Genomic DNA, 24,775 nt, shown 5'->3' on the forward strand with positions numbered 1-24,775 from the left:
ACCGAATGACCAAGTCAGACTTACTATGGCTAAACCACAATGGAAGTGGCCTCGATTAGTATGGAAATGTCCTATTTCCCCTAGCATTCAAATTGCTTTGCAAAAGAGGCAACTTGGTGTCCAATGCCTCTCTAATATTCACTGGGAATTGAAAAGATAGGTCCCTTAGAGGATTCACTCTTCTGCCTGGTTCTGTGCAGCAGATTGCAAATTAAGTGCTCCTATCAGGATCCTCAGGTCAAGATCTAAGGTAGGTCTTCTATTTATTTTTATTATCTTCATCTTACAGATGAGACAAGTGGGATACAGAGAGGGAAAGTAGTTCCCAAGATCACAAAGCTAGTAATTGACAGCAATAACATTAAAATCCATATCTTATGTTCCTCAAGTGTTTCTGCTTTTAGAAATGGAAACAGGGGCACCTGGGTGGCTCAGTCGGTTAAGCATCTGACCCTGGAATTTGGCTCAGGTCCTGATCTCACAGTTTGTGAGTTCGAGCCTTGCATTGGCTCTAGGCTGGCAGTGTGGAGGCTGATCAGGATTCTCTCTCTCTCTCTCTCTCTCTCTCTCTGTCTGTCTCTCTCTTCTCCTCTCTCTCTCTCTCTGTCTGCCCCTCCCCAGCTCTCTCTCTCTCTCAAAGAATAAATAAATGTTAAATAAATTAATAAATAAAAATGGAAACGAAAACCAAACAAGCTCAAAATGGCAACTATGGTCAGACCCCGGAAATGGCCCCTTAAATTTGGAGGGCTAACCAAACTGGATGGGGCCTCCTAGATCCCCTAGCTACTGATGCTCTTCAGAGTAAAGAAATATATTAATTCCTCGTCTATACAATCTTCCTTTTGAGCTCTTGTGGGTATAACTCTCTCAGGTTTGCAAGAGCTTAAGATGTTATTTATTTAGTTTCTTGTGGCTTCCTTTCACATTTTTCTGGACCTTTCTCCTGACTCTACCCTTTTATTTATTTTTTTTTATTTATTTATTTTTTTTATTATATGAAATTTATTGTCCAATTGGTTTCCATACAACACCCAGTGCTCATCCCAAAAGGTGCCCTCCTCAATACCCATCACCCACCCTCTCCTCCCTCCCACCCCCCATCAACCCTCAGTTTGTTCTCAGTTTTTAGCAGTCTCTTAAGCTTTGGCTCTCTCCCACTCTAACCTCTTTTTTTTCTTTTTTCCTCCCCCTCCCCCATGGGTTCCTGCCAAGTTTCTCAGGATCCACATAAGAGTGAAACCATATGGTATCTGTCTTTCTCTGTACGGCTTATTTCACTTAGCATCACACTCTCCAGTTCCATCCACGTTGCTACAAAAGGCCATATTTCATTTTTTCTCATTGCCACGTAGTATTCCATTGTGTATATAAACCACAATTTCTTTATCCATTCATCAGTTGATGGACATTTAGGCTCTTTCCATAATTTGGCTATTGTTGAGAGTGCTGCTATGAACATTGGGGTACAAGTGCCCCTATGCATCAGTACTCCTGTATCCCTTGGATAAATTCCTAGCAGTGCTATTGCTGGGTCATAGGGTAGGTCTATTTTTAATTTTCTGAGGAACCTCCACACTGCTTTCCAGAGCGGCTGCACCAATTTGCATTCCCACCAACAGTGCAAGAGGGTTCCCGTTTCTCCACATCCTCTCCAGCATCTATAGTCTCCTGATTTGTTCATTTTGGCCACTCTGACTGGCGTGAGGTGATACCTGAGTGTGGTTTTGATTTGTATTTCCCTGATAAGGAGCGACGCTGAACATCTTTTCATGTGCCTGTTGGCCATCCGGATGTCTTCTTTAGAGAAGTGTCTATTCATGTTTTCTGCCCATTTCTTCACTGGGTTATTTGTTTTTCGGGTGTGGAGTTTGGTGAGCTCTTTATAGATTCTGGATACTAGCCCTTTGTCCGATATGTCATTTGCAAATATCTTTTCCCATTCCGTTGGTTGCCTTTTAGTTTTGTTGGTTGTTTCCTTTGCTGTGCAGAAGCTTTTTATCTTCATAAGGTCCCAGTAATTCACTTTTGCTTTTAATTCCCTTGCCTTTGGGGGTGTGTCGAGTAAGAGATTGCTACGGCTGAGGTCAGAGAGGTCTTTTCCTGCTTTCTCCTCTAAGGTTTTGATGGTTTCCTGTCTCACATTCAGGTCCTTTATCGATTTCGAGTTTATTTTTGTGAATGGTGTGAGGAAGTGGTCTAGTTTCAACCTTCTGCATGTTGCTGTCCAGTTCTCCCAGCACCATTTGTTAAAGAGGCTGTCTTTTTTCCATTGGATGTTCTTTCCTGCTTTGTCAAAGATGAGTTGGCCATACGTTTGTGGGTCTAGTTCTGGGGTTTCTATTCTATTCCATTGGTCTATGTGTCTGTTTTTGTGCCAGACTCTACCCTTTTAAAGCCACCTCTTCACTTATTCGATTTTCTGACTTATGGTCAGCCAACCTGACCACATGACCACTCGCCATTTCATTTAATGTCTTAGGATCTGTTGCTGGGACAGAGTAACTATCAGACTGAACCTTGTGCATTGACCCACAGCTTGTGTTTTTTATTAATCGTTTCTGTCCTAAGCTCTGATCCTTGGGATTGGGGGAGGGAACACCCTCTGGCTTCAATCTCTGTCTTCCATTTATCAGGGCTCATTCAACTGGTTCTTTGGAACCGTGCTGCACATGCTCATGCTAGTTCTTTGGAACCGTGCTGCACGTGGTAACTAATCATTAAAGGAATGAATGGATGCTTAGCTCTTTCCAACTGTCCTGTCTCAGTTTTCATTGGCATTCGATCTCAACCCTCACCTACTAAGAGGTAGACAAAGAGTTCTGGTAAAAAGTTTCTTTGTTCTTCTCCGCCTCCGGGCAGGAGCGTTTCCATAGGTTAGGTCTCAACAACCCTGTTTGTAAATATTTGTCGAACGTATTTGTGGCCCAGGAAATTCTTCCTCCTTTATATCCCTGACCTCATGAAAACTTAGTCAGGGTATGCTTGAATGCCCTTCACGCTGTACCTCGCCCAGAGGGACAGGGGTGGTGAGGTAACTAACCTCTGTCTCAGCTGACTGGCTATCGCCTGCTTTATAAGATGCCAAGAGCTACCTATGTCGATTCTCAGGTGGAATTGTAGGAACAAACCTGTGTCAATGGTTAACTCAGGTTCTTGGTGTCTGGAGTTTTTCTTTCCTTTATTATTAACTAAAGGACATTTTTACCATTGCTCAGCTGGGAGCACCCAGCTCGTAGATCTTCTGTGGGGACAGTGAATAAAGGTAAGCATTTGCTCAGTTTTTGTTATTATACAAAGTCATTCAGCCTATGCTTTGCTCATGCTGGCTTCTGTATGGGGCAACCAATGCTCCGTGCCCAGCAATGTCAATGTCAATGTTGAGTTAAATGCAATTAAGGTAATTTATTTTCCTATGCAAGTGCTTTAATAAGTAGGAGTCATTGTGTCGTGTTCTTTGAGTTCTTTTGAGGCTTTGGTCAAAAATACTCTCAAACTGGTCTTTACAGGGTTTATTAAACAGCTTTTACGTGACACTACACATGTATATATCTAAAAGGGACTTTATCGTATTCCATATTCAATACCAGATGGAGAATTCTATAATTTCTTTCAAAAGCAAATGATTGCGTCCTGTGCAAATGTATATACATTTGTGGATAGATAGCTTCCAACATTGAAATGTGCTTTTACACACCCCCTCAAAAAGCTTAAAGAAAAATAGGTTAATTTTTTCTGAGAATTATAAATAATGATATGAGAGGAAACAAAAACATGCATGCTGAGACTTATTTTAAAATCCTCCTTTTTGCCAATTGCTTGTGTGAAGCCAATTTTTTTGAGGTAAGCTTTGTGCCCAGTGTGGGGCTTGAATTCATGACCCTGAGATCAAGAGTAGCAAGTTTTACACACTGAAAAGCTAGGCGACCATTCTTAGGTTCCTTTCAACATAAATTAGAAATAGAGAATTTTCTGTTGTCGTGTTTACTGTCGTCTCTCTAAAGCTTCCCGCCCCTCTCCTTGTGCATTAAAATCTTAGAAAGTTGTGTCTCTGAGCATTTATTTAGAGACGTGTGGACATGTTGATCTTTGTCCTCTGGATACTACGAATTCTCTATCACATATAATCGAATTGTTTCTGTTGGTGGTGGATACGGGTGATAGGCAAGAACTTTTCTACCAACCAGGTGGATTTTGATCAGGTGCATCAAACTCTTAGATGGTCATAGGAACTGAAAGGTCCTTGGGGAAATAGAACTGGAGTATTTCTGCTGAATACTGTTACAGCTGGTCAAGAGTCAGAGCCTTAGGAAGAAAGAATAATGTGTTTTTGCCACTTTACTTCGGAAATTGTAGGCCAACCACTCCCTATGTCAGATTTTAACCAGTAGAGTCATATGAAGAACCTAAAGCACAGCTGGTTTGCAGAATGCCATTTAAGAAGTTCTTGAAATGCAGCCAGATCATTTAAAAGTGAACAGGGTCCAGAGTTCAAGTGCATTCAAATCAGCAGAAGAAGAGAAAGAGGGAGGAAGAGAGACAGACAGACAGATACAGAGCCAGCAAAAGAGAAGGAGGAAGATATAGTGAGGGAATGAAAGTAACTGGTAGATGTAACTCCTGCTTGTGATTATTTTTAGAACATGAGAAGTGTGGTAAATCCAAGGCATTAGTCTCACACAAAACAAGACCAGGACCACATTTGAAACCAGAAGAAAAGACCCTAGTGGGAGGGGTACTCAGCATACTATTTTAACGCATTTTCCTAAGTAAGCATATTTTGACTTGCAAGAGAACAAGAATCTTCAAGGACATTGAAAACGATGTGTCTTCCGTTATACACATACACACATTATACATATGTATGTATAGACGTATACTCCCATGCCTATGTATACATAGTATACATACATATACTATCCATTATACCTAGTGGTGAGTCCAAGTGAAGGCTTGGATATCAACTAGTTGAGAATTAGAAATCGACCAAAAGTGTAATTTTGGGGAAAATGATAGACATATAAACGGTATGTAGAGTAAATATTTGGTATCAAAACAACCCATATATGTAGGTGAACCTCTTTTGAATCTGTAAAACTCATCATCTGAACAAACTGTGCAGCTTTTGTCCCATATGAATGTATCATCAAATATCCTACACTACTTTCCTGTTCTAGGAACGCTGGCCCTCGAACCTAACTTTAGGCATAAAATGTGTCTACTTCACATTACCACACAGTACCCTACCTTTTCTAATCCCAATGATGTTGAGAGCCAATAGGCTTGATACAAAGGACAAAGAGGAAATGCCCCCAAAAGATCTCTCATGTGTGTTCATTGGTGTGGATGTATCTGAGGACACAGGTTGCCAATAGCCTCTTCCTATGAACCTGTGAGTGATGTTTTGTCCGTGGATATTGGTTTTAACAAACCAAGTGGGAGCCTATCATCATAGCTCCATTACTCTATGTGACTGAAGGCTTAGCTCTTAAGAATCTACCCTGATTCTTTTTAAAAAGTGGTGCCTGGCACTGCTCTTCTTTTCTAGGCACACAAAATAACGTCACATTCGTAAAAACAGTTCTTCCAGAATGGAGGAAATTTTATCTGCTTTTTCCACGAGTAAATTGTTTTTCTTTTTGGGGGGATAATGGGAAAGAAATAAGTTAATTTTCTTTGGAGGGCAATGACCTACGTTTTGTTTGTGGAAAAGGAAATTCCAGAATTCTCCCTCTCTCTTTTTCTTTTCTTCTCTTTTTTCTACCATCATAGTCTGAACCCCTTAGCCCCTGTGAAACACTGACATCGAGATGATGGGTCATCCTGTAATTTCCCTGATTTGCTTAGTGCTGCACTTAGTAAGAGGTGTTTTTCTCTGATTTATTCATTGATTGATTCTCTCAGCAAATATTTATTAAGTGACAAAACAGTCCTAAAGCCTAAGTGTTGCTTGGGAGATTGTTTATTGCAGTGAAACCACTTTCTTTGGGAATTTAAGACAAGTGAAGGAGGAAAAACAGATGATTTGTCAGTGCATAATAGGTCATGCAGTCAACAAAAATGTATTGACTGACTACTCTGTGCCAGGCATTGATTACACATATATTGATGAAAAGGACATACTGATGAAAAGAAAGACACAAAAATTCCTACCTTTATGAATCTCACATTTTAGTAGATGTTGGGGGAGACTATCGATAAGTAAAATTAAAATCATGTTAGTGATGATAAGCAGTATAGAGGAAAACATGATGGATGAAGGAATTACTGGGGCACGATGGTAGAGGAGTGAGAATATTGTATTCGTTATCTATTGCCGTGTAACAAATTTCCCCACAACTGTGTCTCAGAGCAACAATCATTTATTTGTCATCTCCCAACTTTCTAGGTCAGGAATCCAGGTTGATCTGGGTCCTCTGGAACACATGCTGCAGTCAAAGTGTCTATTGGGACTAACCATCTCAAGCCTTGCATGGGGGAAGATTCTCTTCCAAGCTCAATCACATGGTACTTGGCAGGATTGGTTCTTTTGGGGGAGTTGGAGGGGGGGGCCTCCGTTCTCCACCAGTTGTTGGCGAGAGTCCTTCCTGAGTTCCTTGCCATGTGGGCCTCTCCATAAAATATCCAAAACATGGCAGCTGGTTTCCATTAGAGCAAGCAGCAAGTAAACAAGACAGAGACAGAGTCTTTTTCAAACCTAATCTTGAAAGTGACATCCCTTCGGTTTGGCCAAATTCTATTTATTAGAAGTGAGTCACTTATTCCAGCCAACACTCAGGGGGAGGGGATTTCACAAGAACATGAACTCCAGGAGGCAGGGATCATAGGGAGCCATCTTCAAACCTGCCTATCACAGGTTTGCATTTTTAAATACAAGTGTCAAGGAGAACTTCACCAAGTAGGTGATATTTGATCAAAGACCTGGAGGTGGTGAGAAAGTGAGCAATATGGATACCTTGGAGAAGAGCAATTCAGGTAAATGGAAGAGCCAGTGCAAGACTCCGAGTGTGCCTGGCACGTCTGAGAGATGGCAAGGAGACCAGCATGGCTGAAGCAAAGTTGCAAGGGGAAGGGTAGTAGTAGATGAGGTCATGGAGATGTGCCAGAATTTTTTTTTCCAAAATGGAGAGGATTCTGCAAGCTAAGTGTGTCAAGAGATGGTGTTTTGAGATGTTATAAAAGAGCAGGGGGAGGTATAAATTTTAATAGCTATAAAGACAGTGAGGAAGAGTATTGTAGATGGTAGGCAGGTGATGTGGATGAAGAAAATACACAAGTGGGGATGAGGGTAAATGAAGACGTGGCCCCTTTAGTTTGACCAATGGAATAATGAAAAGGTATCTTTTTTTAAATTTTTTTTGAATGTTTATTTATTCTTGAGAGAGAAAGAGACAGAGCAGGGGAGGGGCAGAGTGAGAGAGGGACACAGAATCAGAAGCATAGAACTGTCAGCACAGAATCTGATGTGGGGCTCGAACTCACAACCCATGAGATTATGACCTGGGCCGAAGTCAGATGTCCAGCCAACTGAGCCACCCAGGCACCCCTGAAAAGGTATCTTCACATCAAGACTGTGCTGAGGCCAAAGACCTGCTCACCAAATGAGACTTGTAAGAAACGTTCAATCTCATCACGACAGAAACCATGCCTTCGTTGGCCCATTCCAGCTGTTGCCAATAGACAGTGGGCTCCAAAGCAAAAGGACTTTTCTTGGGCAGAAAACAGTATTGAAGGCTTTCTCCAAATGCCTCTCCCCTGATTAGGATGTGCTCTTCTCTTAGATTTTAGCAAATAATGACCATAGGCCATCCATCAGTCTTAGCATCTTCAAATGGTTCCTTTGTTGGAACCATGGGAATAAGGGCTCTAAACAGACGGTACTTCTGAGATGCATTTTGTCTTAATCGAATCTGGCTGCTGTATCAAAAATACTACCAAAAAAAAAAAATACTACAGATTTGGCAGCTTAAGCAACAAACATTTATTTCTCACAGCCCTGGAGGCTGGAAGTTTAGTATCAAGGTGCCAGCATATTCAGTGTCTGGTGAGACCCATTTTCTGGTTCATGGAGGGCCATCCTCTCAATGGATCCTCACATGGCAGAGGAGGCAAGAGAGCTTTCTGGGGTCTCTTTCGTAAGGGCACTGATCCCATTCATGAGAGCTTCACTCTTATGACCTAACCACCTCCCCCAAAGCTCTACCTCCTAATACCATCACATTAGGGATTAGGATTCGATGTATGGGTTTTGATAGGACACACACATTTTGTCCACAGCATCTATTAGCATTGAAATAAACTCAGATCAGTTATTTTTGTTCGTGGTTTCTAGGCCCAAGAACTCAGGCTTGTCTACTCTCTGAAAGGCATCACACTGAAACATTCCTATGTAGAGACAGTTGCATCCTGCTATCTTAGCTGGCTAGCCTCAGCAGACTTGGAGGAGAATGCTCACCTTTATTCTTTAGGCCGCATGTACCCTGGACTTTGTGGTTATTAAATGTAAGGAGCGGATGACTTAATTTTTCTTATAGCTGCTGTTGCACAAAAAAGATGGGATCAACTGTTTTCCTCCAGGCTTTTCTACTCTGAAATCAAGGATTCAGACACAAAATGTGCATAGCATTTTAAAGAGGCTTTTCCCTTTGAAATGCAACTTTTTCTAGTTACCTGGGACCCAAAGCGTATTTTATTATGGTGACTTCTAAGTTTTCACTATATTCCCTTTTAAATTAGAACCATGTTCACATGCAATCAATAATCTTTTATTCAGTCTGGATACAAAGATAACAAAACCTTGGTCCCTGCCCTCAGCCTGGCAGAAAAAGGCAGGTCGGTACATAATTAAGGGCAATTCAATGGCCTAGTACCATGATAAAATAAGATACGATTAGCACATCAACCCATTGAACTTTTTCTCAGGAAAGCAATAGGGCTACTTAAGCCTTGTTTGGGGCCTGTGGGTGTTGTTCAGGGTGTGCTTCTAGAATGCAGAATGTTAGACATGGATGTTGTTTTTACTATGAGCTATTTTACAAACTTTTTCATCGCCTTACGTTTGTCATCTTCCTTTCCCTAAGTTTGGTAACTGTATTAGTCAGGGTTCTCCAGAAAAACAGAACCAATAGGGTATACAAAGCAGGCGAGAGAGAAAAAGAGACTTACTCTAAAGAGTGGGTCATGTGACCGGGAGGGCTGGCAAGTCTGAAATCTGCAGGTTAGGGGGCAGGTTGGAAATGAAGGCAAGAGTTGATATTGTAGTCTTGAGTCCAAAATGTGCAGGTTAAACCAGTGGGCAGGCAATTTAGACAGAGTTTCTTATATTGCAGTCTTGAGGTAGAATTGCTTCTCCTCTGGGAAGCCTCAAATTTTACTCTTAATCCTTTCCACTGCTTGGATGTGGGCCACACGTATTTTGGAGGGTCGTGTGCTTTGCTGAAAGTCTACTTATTGTAAGTGCTAATCACATCTAACAAATATCTTCACAAAAACATCCGGAGTGATGATTGGCCAAACAACTTGACACCATAACTTAGCCATGCTGATGTAGAAAATTAACCTTCAAAGTGACATAGAGCATTTTCACCCGGATTGTAGTTTGTCATACAGGCATTATGAGAGTTTGAAGCTTCAGTTTCTGTAAAAAGATTAAGAACCAGACTTTGTTAGTTACTCCATTTTAAATTTCACAGAATAGATATGCCTAAAAACGCCATCATTTGGTTATAGAAGTATCCATTAATTTCATGCAGTATTTTCAGTGCTGCAGCTTTTTAACACGCAGTTTGGTCAAAGACAAAGTAATTTCTTTCAATGGAGGCAAAGAATAAGTTACTTTAAAAGACATCCATTGTCTGTCCTTCCGATGGCATTGTCTCTTCTTCAATTGACTTCACAGTCTACACCATACTTTCCAACTATTATATATTCTCTCCTATATTTTCATGCAGTTTATTTTTCATGTGTCTGAGTCCTATTTCCAAATGACTATGTTCATAGTAGTAATGATGTGCCAGGAACTATGGAGAAGCCACAAGGTAAACGTGGCATACTTTTTAGAAGCATTAGTTTAACTCAAGAATTTCGAAGGAGAACAAGAGGAATTAAATAATTTAACTGATAAGCAGTTTAATTATTTTTGTAATTCAGGTTATTCTGAGATTTATATCGGTATTGAAAACTAGCATAGATTTTGAAGAAAAATAATAAGACCAGAACATTGTGAGCTTGAGCTCAATCTTGTGTATTATATTCTCAGATCCCCTAGGATTTGGGGTAGGGATAAGGGGAACATACTCATTTCTCTTATGGTTTTTTTTTTTCAGGTTTTTCTTTTAATGGAAAATTTTTGAGAAGTACTATTAAAGGATGATTTTTGTGAGACCAAATTCTTGGGTTAGGTTACTACTTGATTAGTTAGTTGGCTCTGCCCCAGAAAAATATCTACTCACCCACAAACTTGGCCAGTCTTTTCACAACTATGTGCTCTTCACATCTCATGTGAGACTTTTCCAAACAATGGGTAATTCAGGACATTCTGTCTCTACTTTGGGAAAATAATCCAAAATAACCTCACAAAACAAGGCACCTAGCATAGTGGCTGGGCTGCAAAAATTTTTCAGTAGATCTCTGATCCAGGGCTCTCCTAGAGAGAAGCTGGCATATCAATTCTTCTGTACAAGAGCTGAATAGCTCGTGCCGACTAGCACTTATCTGAATGACACGCTCAAACATCATTGATGAGATATTAGGTTATTAACTGACCTTCTAGTGCTCTGGTAATGTACTACTGAGTTCTATTTATAGATGGCTCAGTAAAATCCTTCCCTGGTCTGGCAACTACCATTGAGAAGGTGCCAGAATATTAAAGACTATGAGCCATACAGCAGGATTGTCGCAGCAAGAAACATGTTCCTTTCGTATGCTTAACTTGGCTTTTGTTTAGGTCAGAATTGAGCCAACTTGTGGGTGGTTAGAGAACACTCAAGGAGAAAGTGGTGTGACTAATTGGAGAAACGTTACACATATTTAAATTTAGGCTTTGTCGGAATAGAAGGTGGTTTTATTTCCTTATGACTAACGTTTTATTTGGCTGTATTCGATAACAATATCGAGCTGATGATAAGATCACACCATTTGCATTAGGAGTTGAAAAGCTAAAAAAGAGCTTTCAGAGAACTAAAACTAAGCAAAGCAAAATCACAAACAAGCAGACCTGAACAAAACCAAACAGAGGCGGAACGTACTGTGTTTTACACTCACAGGAGTTAAGTATGATGGAAATCTGGACAAGGTTTCCATGCATTATATTGCTATAGAAAGATTGTTTTGTGTGTGCGTCTCCTGCACAACTGCATCAAATCATTCCTGTTCTTTGCTGGTGTAGACAGTGGGCATCATTTCTCCATTTGCGCGTGGAATTTGGTTATGATCTGTTGGAGGAGCTTGTGCAATGGAGGCACAGGAGTACAGCCTGAGCAGAGCGAGGAGTCGAGTGGAAGTCCAGGTTGTGTCCTGTAGACATTAGCTGTTCAGAGTCACCATGCTTCTTTTTGTGTGCGTGAGAAAAGTAAGAGACTCTCTTAATTATACACAAATGAATACCATGGTAATCGCCATATCATTAGTACCGTATTGTGGATGGTTATTTTAGGCATCAAAATAATAGCATTTGGTAACCCCGTTGCCATTCAACGGGCAGAATGTTGTCATCTGTTCACTTTGGTGTCTTGAACTGAACAAATGGCACCTCCATTCTTCTAAGTTAGCGTGCAGTGCTCATTCCACTGGGCACTGGGTATATAAAGATAGATCTATCAGTTGGTTGCCAATGGTAAAGTCAAAACCTAGCAAAAAAGACACAGGCAGAAAAATCAACTGTGCCTGGGGAATTGAGAGAAGCTTTATGGTGCATGTAATGTATGTGTTTTAGCTGAAAGAAGAAATGTCTGCTTGATTTATAAAGAACCTGACATGTTTGGAAGAATGTGAGACGTTCTGTGGTTGGCACATAGAGTTTTCAGGTGAGGGTGAAGGCAGAGCGGAAATAAATGGAATAAAAAGTGGGTATGTATGACCTAGGTAGTAGCTTGCATGCGAAGGATATTTATAGGGTCCACCCTTCTCCCCCAAATCACTCAGGACTATAGTGCTAAGACTGAACTAGCTCCCTGTTTCCTGGGACTGATTCTAGGAAAGGGGCAGGATTTAATAGGGAATGTGGAGAACAGAGAGGAGGGCGGACAAACTAATTAGTGATGTTTTTCTCCCTTATCGAGAAGTCTTTGGTTTGGATGCAAGGTAGGTTTTTTCGATAAAGGGAACAGTCTCTAACCGATAGAACTTGGTAACTGCTTAACAGGGTTCTACTGTCTTCCGAAGTTGTCCATTTCCCGTGCTTTATTGTTCTAAATTGCATGGATGTTAACTTACTGTCACTCTGTTTATGGAGTAGGTGGTCAGAATTTCTTTTCACATCTTAATGATGAGCTTAAGATGGTATTGGGAATTCATTCACCCTACATACCAGGGGTTGAGTAGATAGACTAAAGAGACATTATGGTGCAGTGGTACATTGGGCTCAACACCAGAAGTCTTCAGTCTCCCCATAATTACTTGCCAGTAATTAATTCTGTATCATCAGCTTCCTCATCTATAAAATAAATACAAATTTTCCTAGTGGTTCTGCTTCTGTAACCAAACCCTGATAATTGAGCCTATTAAGTGTGTGTGTGTGTGTGTGTGTGTGTGTGTGTGTGTGTGTGTGTGTTTATCTGATGCTGGAGCCTGAAGCCATGAGGCAGGCAGTTAGAAAGAGAGATGCATTATGAAGTAAAGGAAGACAAATGAGAAGCAGTGAAAATTAGCTGGGAGCCACCGGGATGAAATGGAGCTCACGTCCATCTCTCAGCATGTGAGCCTCTGATGAGAAAATGAGGGTGGCCAGCAAGAGAAGCTGGTACCCTCTCTCATGTAACATGAAGCTATAGAAACTGAAGGAAGAGAGTTCCAGAAATTTGGGGATGATCTGCTGTCCCCTGCCAATAATATGAGCTGGCAGATCAGTGACAACCTGTGTGAGCACCCACAGTACCTCATGCCCTATGCCAACCTTCTGATGGAAAAAGAACATGGCTCGTGGTTTCCTTCCACCTCACAGATCTCATGCAAAATATCTTCCAGGCTCCAGGCTAATCTGGACGTATAAAGGAAATGGAATTCTGGAACATGTAGTCCCAGTTTCACTAAACTAATACAATCCAAACCTAACGCCTCTGACATCTGCCATTCAGAATATAAATTAAATGATTGAGATGTAGTTCCGGCCTCCAAATAGCTAACTGTGTGATGGAAGAGAGTCTTAATTAACTCTGGTAGGTGTTAGAACAGAACTGCTTTGCCTCTTTTACAAGCAAAAAGTGAGATTAATGCACATGAACAAGCTTTGGAAGTGCTAAACGTTTAGTGGCTCTCCGAGTCTCACTTGGACTGTGTGATGTTAGATTACCTCTACTTTTAAAAGTAAACACTGGGAATAAGTTCATTCTAGATATCTTAGTAAATTTAGATCCCCTGGTCTTTGCCTTATTTCACTCAAGTAGGTGTAGTGGTGCTGAATGGATAGCAACCAAATCTCTACACTAACCCAAACCCTTTCATTCATGAGATGATACCTGTTCATTTAAGTCACCAACCATTTCCCCACAGAGACAATGTGTGTCCTGATTCAGCATAACTAATCCTCCTTTTAAGCTGAGAAAATGGGACACATGAAAAACCCGTAGCAAAATTCGTTGACTATTAATTTTTAAACAAGCATTGAAGTTTGGAAATAGCCTCAAAATGTTATGCCAAAACTGTACTATGAAAACTACTTTTTATTTATTTATTTATTTATTTAATTATTTATTTATTAAAAAGTTTATTTCTTTCTGAGGGGTGGGGTTAGCGCACCCACACACGAGCTGAAGCAGGGCAGAGAGAGAGAGGGAGACAGAGAATCCCAAGCAGGATTCTCTGTGCTGTCGGTGGAACTGTCCGAGCTGGACATGGGGCTCAAACTCACCACCTGTGAGATCGTGATTTGAGCCAAAGCCAAGAGTCACACAGACACTTAACCAGGTGCCCATGAAAACTGCTTTTTAATCAGCACCATCGTGTGAAGATTGTCCCTGCTCTCTGTTTACTAGAGTATGGCTGACTCACCCTCTCAACTTTGTCTTTTGCCTCATTTTCTCTTTCTTTGATGCTGTCTTGATAGGCAGATTTTGTATATTTCAGGGACTTCACATTTTCTCTGTATCTCAAAGATTGTGTCACAATGATGAGGTGGCCTCATTGTTTCCACAACCCAAACGTTCTGTTAGCAGAGTTAGGAGTAGAAGGCATTTTTGCTGAATCTTTTACAAATGATAGGAGACCACATGGGGAAATGTATGCGATGTTTCCCCTGCCGATAACAGGAACATGTGTTACTTTACTGCAGAAATAATATTTTCAATATACTGGTTGATTTTTATTGAAAGATGATATGCTATGCACCATAGTAAGTGCTTCACAGATATTAATCTTCCATCCCCATGATAAACTTCATTTTTACATATAAGAAAACAGGGTCACTGAGAGGCCATGTAGTGTTTCCAAGATCTCATAACTAGTAAATGGCAAAGCCGATTTTGGACCAGGCAGTCTTTCTCCCCGGTATCTGTTTTTACTACTAATCTGTGCCCTTTAAAGAACCTCAATTTTCCATAAATTCATAGCTGTGTGATTATTAGGAATGCTAAATTATATTAATACATACTTTGGAGGATACCCCCAGCATTCAAGAAACCTCTGTACACAACACAGAGGGAAAGCCTGAGAAATGCTCAGACCTTGAGATGACAAAATAAAATCAAACCCTACCAATGAGACCCCACTCTCTACTCTCTAATTATTGATTGAAGTATTCTATTTTGCATGCTAAGCATTAAACTCTTCTTTCTCTGTCAAGGCATTTAAAGAATAAAAAGAAGCAAATCAGAAACAGAACAGGAGATATCTGCACTCTATTTAACGGGCAAAACACTACCCACACCAATAGAGGGATTTGTCATTTTCATCAAAAGCTAATAAACACAAACAGAACTTTAGCACCATAAATCAATAAGGATTTCATTTCATTGAGCAAGGATAATATACAATCTAAGGAAAACAGTGTTTCATTGATGGGAGAAAATGCAACCATTCTTAATGGTCCTAATGACATATGAAAGTCTGTTGGCTTTAATAACGAATATTGAGCTAAGATCAAATAAGCCATTTGCTTGAGGGTAAAGATGTAGATAAAAGTAGATCCTGGTGGGTCTTGAGAGATTTATCAGTTTAGAGTAAAAAGTTTCTCCTTAATTAATCCAATATAAAACGGCCCCTTTTTCTTTGTGCTTGTAAATATTAGCTTTGTTAGAAATTACTGCTCTTGATATGCAAATATTTACAATGAGAGTTTTCATGGAGAAGGAAGGAACAGTCTCAGTTATTACTCTCGTATTAAAATTCCTCAGTAAAGATTAACAGTGATGAAGCCATCTGTGTTTATCATTTACTGAATAGTAAATCCTGTATTTCAATTGGTTCGGCTATGTATTACAAATGAAATCAAATGTGTACTTTCAGAAAGAGCATCAGAAGCCAACCATCAACATAATCACATTGTATTTTTAAAAATAAAATATTTTCAGTATTCTATGAAAGGAAGAAAACCACACATCCTAAGAAAGCTGTTAACATAAACTCGTACTAGTCAAAAACAATTGCACCAACTATTAAGAATCAAATAACATAGTATACTGATATAACAAGAAAATGCTTAATAATTACATTACTTATTAATCATTTTTAGTATTCATCTTAAGACTGTCGCGTGAAGAAATAGGATATTTACTTTTTAAGTTGAAAAAAAGACTATTAGAGAAAATTTAATAGCTGCCCTACCCTTAAAACTGTTTATGCCTTCATCTCAAAGATCACTGAACTCCTGAAGTTTCTAATAAACTTCTTTGTTGTGTTTGGCACTTCCTTTTACGTAGTCTCAGCTTTTAAACTGAAGACCAGATCATTCACTGGCATGTTTTTGTCTTTCTTGTTTCGTTCATCTTTATTCTTTATTTTATTTTATTTTATTCCTAATGAATATAACAAAACAACACTGTGGTAGCATGCAAAGCTTAGAAAACACTTATACAACAATGATCGTATTGTGTCTTCAAAACACCTCTGCAAAAGCAGTGGGAGTAATAGAGAATTTTTTTTTATAGTGATGGAAATAGTAAGGATCAGGTGAATTAAGTGGTGTGCCAGTGGGCGGCCGGCAGGGGAACTCAGACTGTGGAGTTTGACTCCAGATCCATTTCTCTTTCCTGTACGAGTGCCTTCTTCCCTTTTCTATCTTTGCACTGGAGAAATCCTAATAGGATAACAGGTATCTCCTCAGTGTGGCATCGGTTTGCATTTCAATGTCAGACAGACCTGGGTTTTAATCTAAGCTGTCGTGTGTGATTTGTAGTGGCTCTCAAAGTGTGGTCCGGGACCAGCAGCCTCAGAATCACTTGGGAATTTGTGCAAAATGCAAATGCTCAGGCTCCACCTCAAACCCACTGAATAAGCAACTCTGGGGATGGAGTCCAACGTACCTCTTCCTCACACACCCTCCAGGTGATTCTGATAGATATGAAGGTTTGAAAACCAGTGGTCTAGGCCAACGCACATCACCACTATAGAAGTTCTGGTTTTTTTTCCATTTGGGTCAATGGTAGCTATGATGTCGGGCTCTTGTGAAAGTCAACCAGCACATAGTAGACGGGCACTTTAGAAATGTTGACATTCCCAGGGAATTGAATTGTACTGCAAGAGCTAATTCCCCCTCATTCAATAAATTCGGCCCTCTATTTGAAAACAGAAAGGAAGCGATCACCTTTCTTGAATGCAGCATTTTTTCTAAACCTGGATGAGACGACAATTTCTAACTTGTGGGTCAGCTGGATGGTATACCTTGGCTATGTCCGAATTAGTTAGTAGCTGCCATTGCAAAGAAACCAAATGAAGCCAAGTGATTTTTTTTCTACCTAGCAATTTCAGTTAAAACAGAGAGGCATGGACTTTGTCACTACCATTTTATTTGTTGTCTGTTTATGTGATTGTGGCAATGGTGTCACGATAGCTTTGTCCAATGGCCAAATTTAGTCCCATGACTGGAATTACATAAAATTTACATATCTAAATATGGCTCAGTAATTTAAAATCCCTCAGTTTAAAAACAAAAAAAATCTATAAATTCAATTTTGAAACTCAAGAAAAACGTTTTTCAGCCTGTGTTCACCAAAATATATGAAAGTTGGTCTTAGGTCGCCATATGGAGTATACAGGTATGAACAGGCAAGTTAAGTCAATTTCTCCTTGATTCCCCTATTTTTCCTCTTCTTGGACCTACAAAAGTAGAGAATACTTGTTCACTATCTCCCACGTGCCAGGTGCTATGTTGTATGCGAAGCGTCATCCCTGCCTCACTTATTTGACTTTGTTTATGGGAGAAAGAGTTAGATAGGAGGTGTTCTGCAACAAAAATTGGGGTCTTTAAGCCACATCAACTGGCCACCTGAGTTTTTGGTTTTAGATGGAATTAAGAGTCTTCCATAATTTGTACGAGTTTTAACTACCAGGAAGGGAGCAGTGGCTGCCTGCCTTCAGTTTAATTCTCTGTATGCCCCAGGTTCCTGAAGTTTGAAGAGAAACAATCACTCAAAGCCATATATATATATATATATATATATATATATATATATATATATATGTATAATTTTTTTTTTTTTTTGCTTATTTTCTCATTAGTTCCCAAAGGTGGGATTCCTAACTTGAGGGAGACAGTGAGAAAAACAAAAACCAAAAACTTAAAAAGCCCTTATGTTTCTAAGGTGTAAAAACCACAGGGTTTCCATAATTGGGGTAGTCTATAACCAGAGGGCACACTAATAAATCAGCTTAACTTGCCGGGAAGAAGGGGAAATATTTAGCTATAAACTAGACTTATAAGTGCATGTAACATTATTTCGGACGGTTTCCATATCTCTGTTTACCAACTCTGCATGTCGATAAAAAGATTAAAAGCTAGTTACTCCAGTATTTACAGAGAACACAGGGCTCTGACTAACTCTGTTCAGAATCTCTAGTTACAACACTCTTGAGACAAAGGCGAAAGATGATACGCTAACACATCATGACCTTCGCAATAACTGCTCCCATCGCTGGGTCTAGCCCTGATGCACTGATGTTTATGGCCAGGACATCTTGAGGGGAACCGGTGGTGGCCACTTCGGTTCAGCCTCAGCTGTCTCATTGCACCGCAAAAAAAAAAAAAGCTGTTCAATCATTTGCTCGGCATTTATATTTTTAGGCTCCACCTTGCATTTAGTCACGTACTTATCTTCCTGCCAAAGTATTTGTGCTGGTAAAACAGGGCAACTCAAGCCAGGCAGAACCTGCTGTTTCTGCTTCTGTCAGAAGGGTCAGCGGTGGAAAGGTGGAAAGGCTGATCACAGTGATTTTATAGTTGAATGGGGTAATTGTTCTTTTTTTTTTTTTCCCTTGAAAGAAAATTCTAGGCTTGAAAGCTCTAAGATAAGGGGGAAAGTCTACCTAAAAACCCTGTGTGCCTTCTCCCCAACTTTTGGCTGGTAGAAAACAGATCATCTTTGTTACACTTTGGCTGGATAAAAATGCACACATTATATGGGTAATTGAGGTTAATGAAAACACTTGAAGGTTATTTTCCCAGGTCTTTTTTCTTTCTGAGCTGAATTATGGACCTAATTTAGGTACATAACCCTACTTATAGATTGAGCTGAACTCACTGGGAGCTTTTAGCGTATTAATATGCTAAAGATACCTACGAGTCTGTGGCAGTCATTTTGAATTGTCAAATTCTAGAATCTCTCTTCAATAAACTGTGATTCATCCACTTAGGTGATCAGGAATGTGCAAAGTATTGCATAATTTTGCTAAATTTCTCAAGCAGAACGCCTGAAAAATGGCAGTGTCACCTATTCCTATTTGCCTCGATTGCCAGAAATGTAACCATAACCTTGTTTGGAAATATTCTTTAGGAGACATATGGCTACTAAAAAAAGAAAACGAACAAATGACAGGATTCAGAGTCCTTAGCTAGGCAGGTGAAAGCTTTGCCATTTGGGTCCCAACATAATGTTTTGGCGTTCTCGGCCACCACTTCCCTTTTATGAATCCAGCTTTCTTGCTTTACAAAAATGCTGGGTTCGTTGCTTCCATCTGGAGAACATAAATCTTTTCCCTTTGACTCTCATTTACCCAGGCATTTCTCTCAAAGCGCTAGCCAAATCCACTTTTTGCATGACACCTTACCAGATGAATTTGAATTAAACCAACAAGAAGCCTGCCCCCTTTTATACCTTGGTAGTTTCTGTTTTCTCTTCTTTTTTTTTAAGCTGATTTATTTATTTTGAGAGAGAGAGAGCTAGCATGAGCGGGGGAGGGGCTGAGAGATGGGGTGGGGGGGAGAGAGAGAGAATCCCAAGCAGGCTCTGAGCTGACAATGGGGCTCTAACCCACACACCATGAGATCATGACCTGAGCCAAAATCAAGAGTTGGACGCTTAACTGACTAAACCACCCAGGAGTCCTGTTTCCTCGTCTACTTACTTGACCTTTATCCATGATCCTTTCCCACTCATCTGACTGTTAACCAAAGTAAAACTGAAATACAAATACACTTTAAGCGGTAATTTTCTGTTTGTTCTATCTTGTCATCTAAATACCTTACTAACTTCTTGTGGATTGGCATCATGCCTTAGAAATCGTAAATTTGCAAACAACCTGTTACCTGCCTTTAATATAGGAAGCAGACGGGGCGCCTGGGTGGCGCAGTCGGTTAGGCATCCAACTTCAGCCAGGTCACGATCTCGCGGTCCGTGAGTTCGAGCCCCGCGTCAGGCTCTGGGCTGATGGCTCAGAGCCTGGAGCCTGTTTCCGATTCTGTGTCTCCCTCTCTCTCTGCCCCTCCCCCGTTCATGCTCTGTCTCTCTCTGTCCCAAAAATAAATAAAAACGTTGGAAAAAAAAAATTTAATATAGGAAGCAGAGGAAGGCCTAACAAAGAGCATGTATTTCTTTGAGGCAAAGAATAAAATATTAGGCTTAGAAAAGATACAGAATAGAATTCGTTCCTTGATAGGACACACTGTAAACACATTATAAATATGCATTCTTTTATTTGGAGCCCTCTTTCCCAGCACTACCCTTTCCTATCCCCCAACGCATGCGCACACACACACACACACACACACACACACACACATGCATGTGTGTGCACACATACTTCCTCCTTCTGATACTTTAATTTTATCTGTGCTATTGGTTACTGGCCTAGTGCTTTGTTATTACTCCTGGTAGGTTTTTAGTTTGCTGTTATTACCCATGTAGGGCTTTATGAGACACATAGGGACTTCTTTGCTTGATTTTATTTCTTTTTAAAAATTTTTTTAAATGTTTATTTTTTTGAGGGAGGGAGAGAGAGACAGAGACAGAGACAGAGAGAGGGAGAGACAGAGCGTGGGGTGGGGGGAGGGGCAGAGAAAGAAGGAGACACAGTATCCGAAGCAGGCTCCAGGCCTCTGAGCCGTCAGCACAGAGCCTGACGTGGGGCTCGAACTCACAGACCACGAGATCATGACCTGAGCCGAAGTCAGATGCTTAACCAACCGAGCCACCCAAGTGCCCCTGTTTGCTTGATTTTAGCCTATACTCTTGAATCATACTCGGTGAAGAGACACTTCTCCCTTATTTTACCCTCTCATGTAATATTTACGTTTAATTTGAGACTTTTAGGTGCCAGGCTTGCAGAGTGAATAACATTAACATGTCAAATACCACAATGGCCAGGGTGAGAGGATAATTTGAGGCAGGTAGGAGGGCTGGTCACTTGTACTGTTTAAGCAAAGCCTCATTCCTAGGGCCAGGAAAACGGGTTTTCTACAACACCAAAAAGTCTAAAATTTGGTCTATGCCATAAATAAAAGAATCCTAAAATGTCTTTCTAAAAACACATTTAGGTGAAGCATAGCAGGTTGCTAATGTTTGGGACTTCGTTTTAATTGTTTTATAAGTCTCAGTTTTCATATAGAATCAAAATGACTTAAACGATATCTTTCAAAAATTCACTTGTTCTCTTTAGCCTGTGTATTCACCATGATGGAAGAAACTGCATAAGCAAACTCATCCCCCCAGGAAATAGATGGCTAGTGATCTGTAGGTGTCATGTCAAGTTGAAGAGCAACTTTTTAAGACTTCCATCACCTCTCAACCAGAGAGTAAGCTTAATATCGACGATGACATTGCTGGAAAACAAACTCAGAACCTGAGTTATGTCGGGCGGCTGGTTTTATGGTCAGAAAGAATTGAGTGACTTACCAGTCCATCAATGCAAAGGTTGGAAGGTGGTAGAAGGTCGCTCAGAGACAAAGGAACAGATGGAGGAAAATCCTAAAAGGTGTAAAATAACCTTTCAAATGCAACTATGGAAATTGTATGAGTTTTTTCAGGCTGCTGTAACAGGGTGGCTTAAAACAAAAACATACGGGGCACCTGGGTGGCTCAGTTGGTTAAGCGTCCAACTTTGGTTCGGGTCATAATCTGGCATCCATGGGTTCGAGCCCCGCATTGGGCTCTGTGCTGACAGTTCAGAGCCTGGAGCCTGCTTCGGATTCTGTGTCTCCCCCTCTTTCTGCCCCTCCCATGCTCACACTCTGTCTCTCTCTGTCTCAAAAATAAATAAACATTAAAAAAAATAAAACAAAAATTTATTCTCTCACAGTTTGGGAAGCTGCACGTCTTAAAATCAAGGTTACCCTCCTGCCACAGCCTCTAGGGGAGGAACCTTCTTTGCTTCCTCATCTTGTGGTAGCCCGAGGCTCCTTTCTTATGGCAATGCTACCCCAACGTCTACCTTTGTCTTCACATGGCACTCTTCTCTCTGTTTGTATGGTCCTTCTTCTCAGAAGGACACCAGTTATATTGGACTAGGGCCCATGCTAATGACCTCATTTTAACTTGACCACATCTGCAAAGTCCCTATTTCAAGTAAGATCACAATCACGGGTGCCAGAGGTTAGGACTTCAAAATACCTTTTTGGGAGGAGACAACTCAACCCATAACAGACCATGATGGCAGAAAAATGAGACACTCCACTCTTGCCTCAGAAAAGAGGAGAGAAATACAATGAAATGAAGGATGACCTTCCTTTCTTTTTCTTACAATTCTTTCTTTTATTTACAATTTTTTTTTACTGTTTATTTATTTTTGAGAGAGAGAGAGAGAGAGAGAGAGAGAGAGACAGAGCGAAAGTGGGAGAGGGGCAGAGAGAGAGAGGGAGACACGGAATCCAAAGCAGGCACCAGGCTCTGAGCTGTCAGCACAGAGCCCGACGCGGGGCTTGAATCCACGAACTGCGAGATCATGAATGACCTGAGCTGAAGTTTGACACTTAATCCACTGAGTCACCCGGGAGCCTCCTTTTATATTTAAAAAAAAAAAATGTATGATAATTCTTTCTATTACTGTGCTTTTAGTTTATGTTGGCCATTATAAAATGGTTAGATAATACTAGAGGGAAGCACTTAGTTTTTCTACTTCTTGCTTTGAATCTTTCACCCCGTTGAAGAGGCACAGCCCCACCTTTCTTTTGTAATTTGTTGCAACTATCGGAATTTGATGATTTGTCAGTAAGCAGGCAACCTTACTGCTGATAATAAACAAAGCGGAAGACCATATTTCACAAAGAGGAAAGGAAAGGACAAAGGAAAAGGGCAAAATGAAAGGAACAAGTAGCTATGGGTTGAGGAAAGGTGAAAGACATGAAGTATTCTGAGAAATAGCTATCCTACAAACATGGAGAAAGTTTGGGTACTTGGGTATTGACGCCACAGCCTCATGACTCAGATTTTCTTCCATAATTTCTCTTGCGCCCCAGACAGCCGTGTGTTCTGAAGCTTCCTCTATATTTTCCAGATTTCCTAGCCTAAAGAGAAAGAACAATAGTAACATTTGCATTTACTTAAGGCTTTGGAAAAAATCAAAGTGAAAATAAAAGTAACCTTCAAGGAGCGTCTGCATGGAATAACTGACTCAGCTATTTTGGCCAAGCTTGTCTTTTTTTGGTCCTTATTTTCAGGGCAGCGATTGCAATATTTTCAAACAGGGAAGGGCGGAATGGTGAGACTGTCAAATGAATCTTTCTGCGAAAGGAGACATCCACAAGCTGAAAAGACGATTGATTAGTGAGTGTTGGCATTTGTGATTTTGAAAACGTGGCAGAAATCGAAAGAACTTGCATTGTTCACACTTAGCAAAAGTGTGCATTGTATACACAGACGCCATCTAGACCGAAAGAATGGGCTGGCAAAATGTTCAAATTACCACACCCATCCATGGCCCTTTCTTAGCCACTGATGTAAGACCAGAGAAATAGAGCCAACAGAAAAGGTGGGGAAAATGGTAAAATACATCTACCTTACTTTTTGTGGCTAAAACAAATTTGACTTAGTCGATATAACAAGGCTGAAATATATTATACACTGTGCCCCCCACCCCCAAGGTTTAAAATAAATTTGGACTATTAAAATAGAGTCACACTTGAAAGTGAATACAAAGTGGGTAAAATGTAGGAACGCCTGGGTGGCTCAGTTGGTTAAATGTCCCCCCTTCGGCTCAGGTCATGATCTCGCAGTTTGTGAGTTCAAGCCCCGCACCCGACTCTGTGCGGACAGCTCAGAGCCTGGGGTCTGCTTCAGATTCTGTATCTCCCTCTCTTGTCTTTGTCTCTGTCTCTCTCTCAAAAATAAATAAAAGCTAAAAACAAAAAAAAGTGGGTAAACTGTCATGTGTCCAAGAACATGATGCATCCATCAGGCTAGAGTTTACCAGTCCTGAGAGATGGGAGGAGGTGTTGGATCTCAAGATCCTATACTGCAAGGTCATGTAATTTCTCCACAGAAAAAATCATTATCATTGAGTATTTGTTAAAATAGCTTTCATTGAGATCAGAGTGATTCAGTTATAATTAAATCAATCCGGTTTTAGTATATTAGCTAATAGATAATTAGATTTCTAAGAAAGCCAAGCTGCCCTAAAAAAAAATGAGTGATTAAATGCATGTTTCTCTTTTGAGTCCTCTAATGGAGGAGTCTGAATACTTTATTTGGGGAGTTTTATTCATAGATGATCCAATTTGTAAGTACTGGTGAGGAGGCAATAGTTTCAAGAAGCATATTTATTCAAGTAGTGTTCCACATTTTATTTACCACCGTATTGTGGTGTTTGTTTTGGGAGGCTGGATATACAAATGGACAGTGGCCAAGACCATTAGGACAATACAACTCTGACCCATAGCCTTTATAACAAATAGTCAGGTGACAAACCCCAGTGTGGAACAGTGAGCCCCAAATGGTCTAGACTTGGTCATTGACTTCCAAATTCCCAATTCTTCTCCCTGCTTCTAAGTGAGAACCCAACCAATCATAGAGAATTCCCATTTCTAGTTAACTTTATTCCAGCTTCCCAGGTCAATAGCCTCTGATCATACCTGAAGCTTTCCCTTTTTTCACTATAAAGCATCCCTGCTTTCTTGCTTCTCTTTGGGTCTCTGCCAAACCCAAGTGATGATGGCTGACTCCCTTGCTTGTTCTCTTTTGGGTAGTCTTTGTTTATTTCC

At 40.4% G+C, this 24,775-nt stretch overlaps 1 protein-coding gene and 1 long non-coding RNA gene across 3 annotated transcripts in view; one reads left to right on the forward strand and one right to left on the reverse strand.

Annotated features, from left to right (window-relative positions):
• The first annotated feature begins 3,110 nt into the window (after positions 1-3,110).
• KCNJ16 (potassium inwardly rectifying channel subfamily J member 16) overlaps positions 3,111-24,775 on the forward strand; it is a 55,128-nt gene continuing 33,463 nt past the window's right edge. For both annotated transcript variants that reach the window (XM_045489567.1, XM_045489566.1), the window contains exon 1: positions 3,111-3,265. The gene's annotated coding sequence lies outside the window, so the exon portion shown is untranslated. The remainder of the gene's footprint in view (positions 3,266-24,775) is intronic.
• Positions 7,478-24,775, reverse strand: part of LOC123603989 — a 77,682-nt gene continuing 60,384 nt past the window's right edge. The window contains exons 2-3 of the long non-coding RNA XR_006715158.1: positions 11,263-11,548; positions 7,478-9,637 (exon numbers count right to left, since the gene is read on the reverse strand). This is a non-coding gene — a long non-coding RNA (uncharacterized LOC123603989). The remainder of the gene's footprint in view (positions 9,638-11,262; positions 11,549-24,775) is intronic.

This window comes from Leopardus geoffroyi, chromosome E1, assembly GCF_018350155.1.
Source record: "Leopardus geoffroyi isolate Oge1 chromosome E1, O.geoffroyi_Oge1_pat1.0, whole genome shotgun sequence".
NCBI classification, from domain to species: Eukaryota; Metazoa; Chordata; class Mammalia; order Carnivora; family Felidae; genus Leopardus; species Leopardus geoffroyi.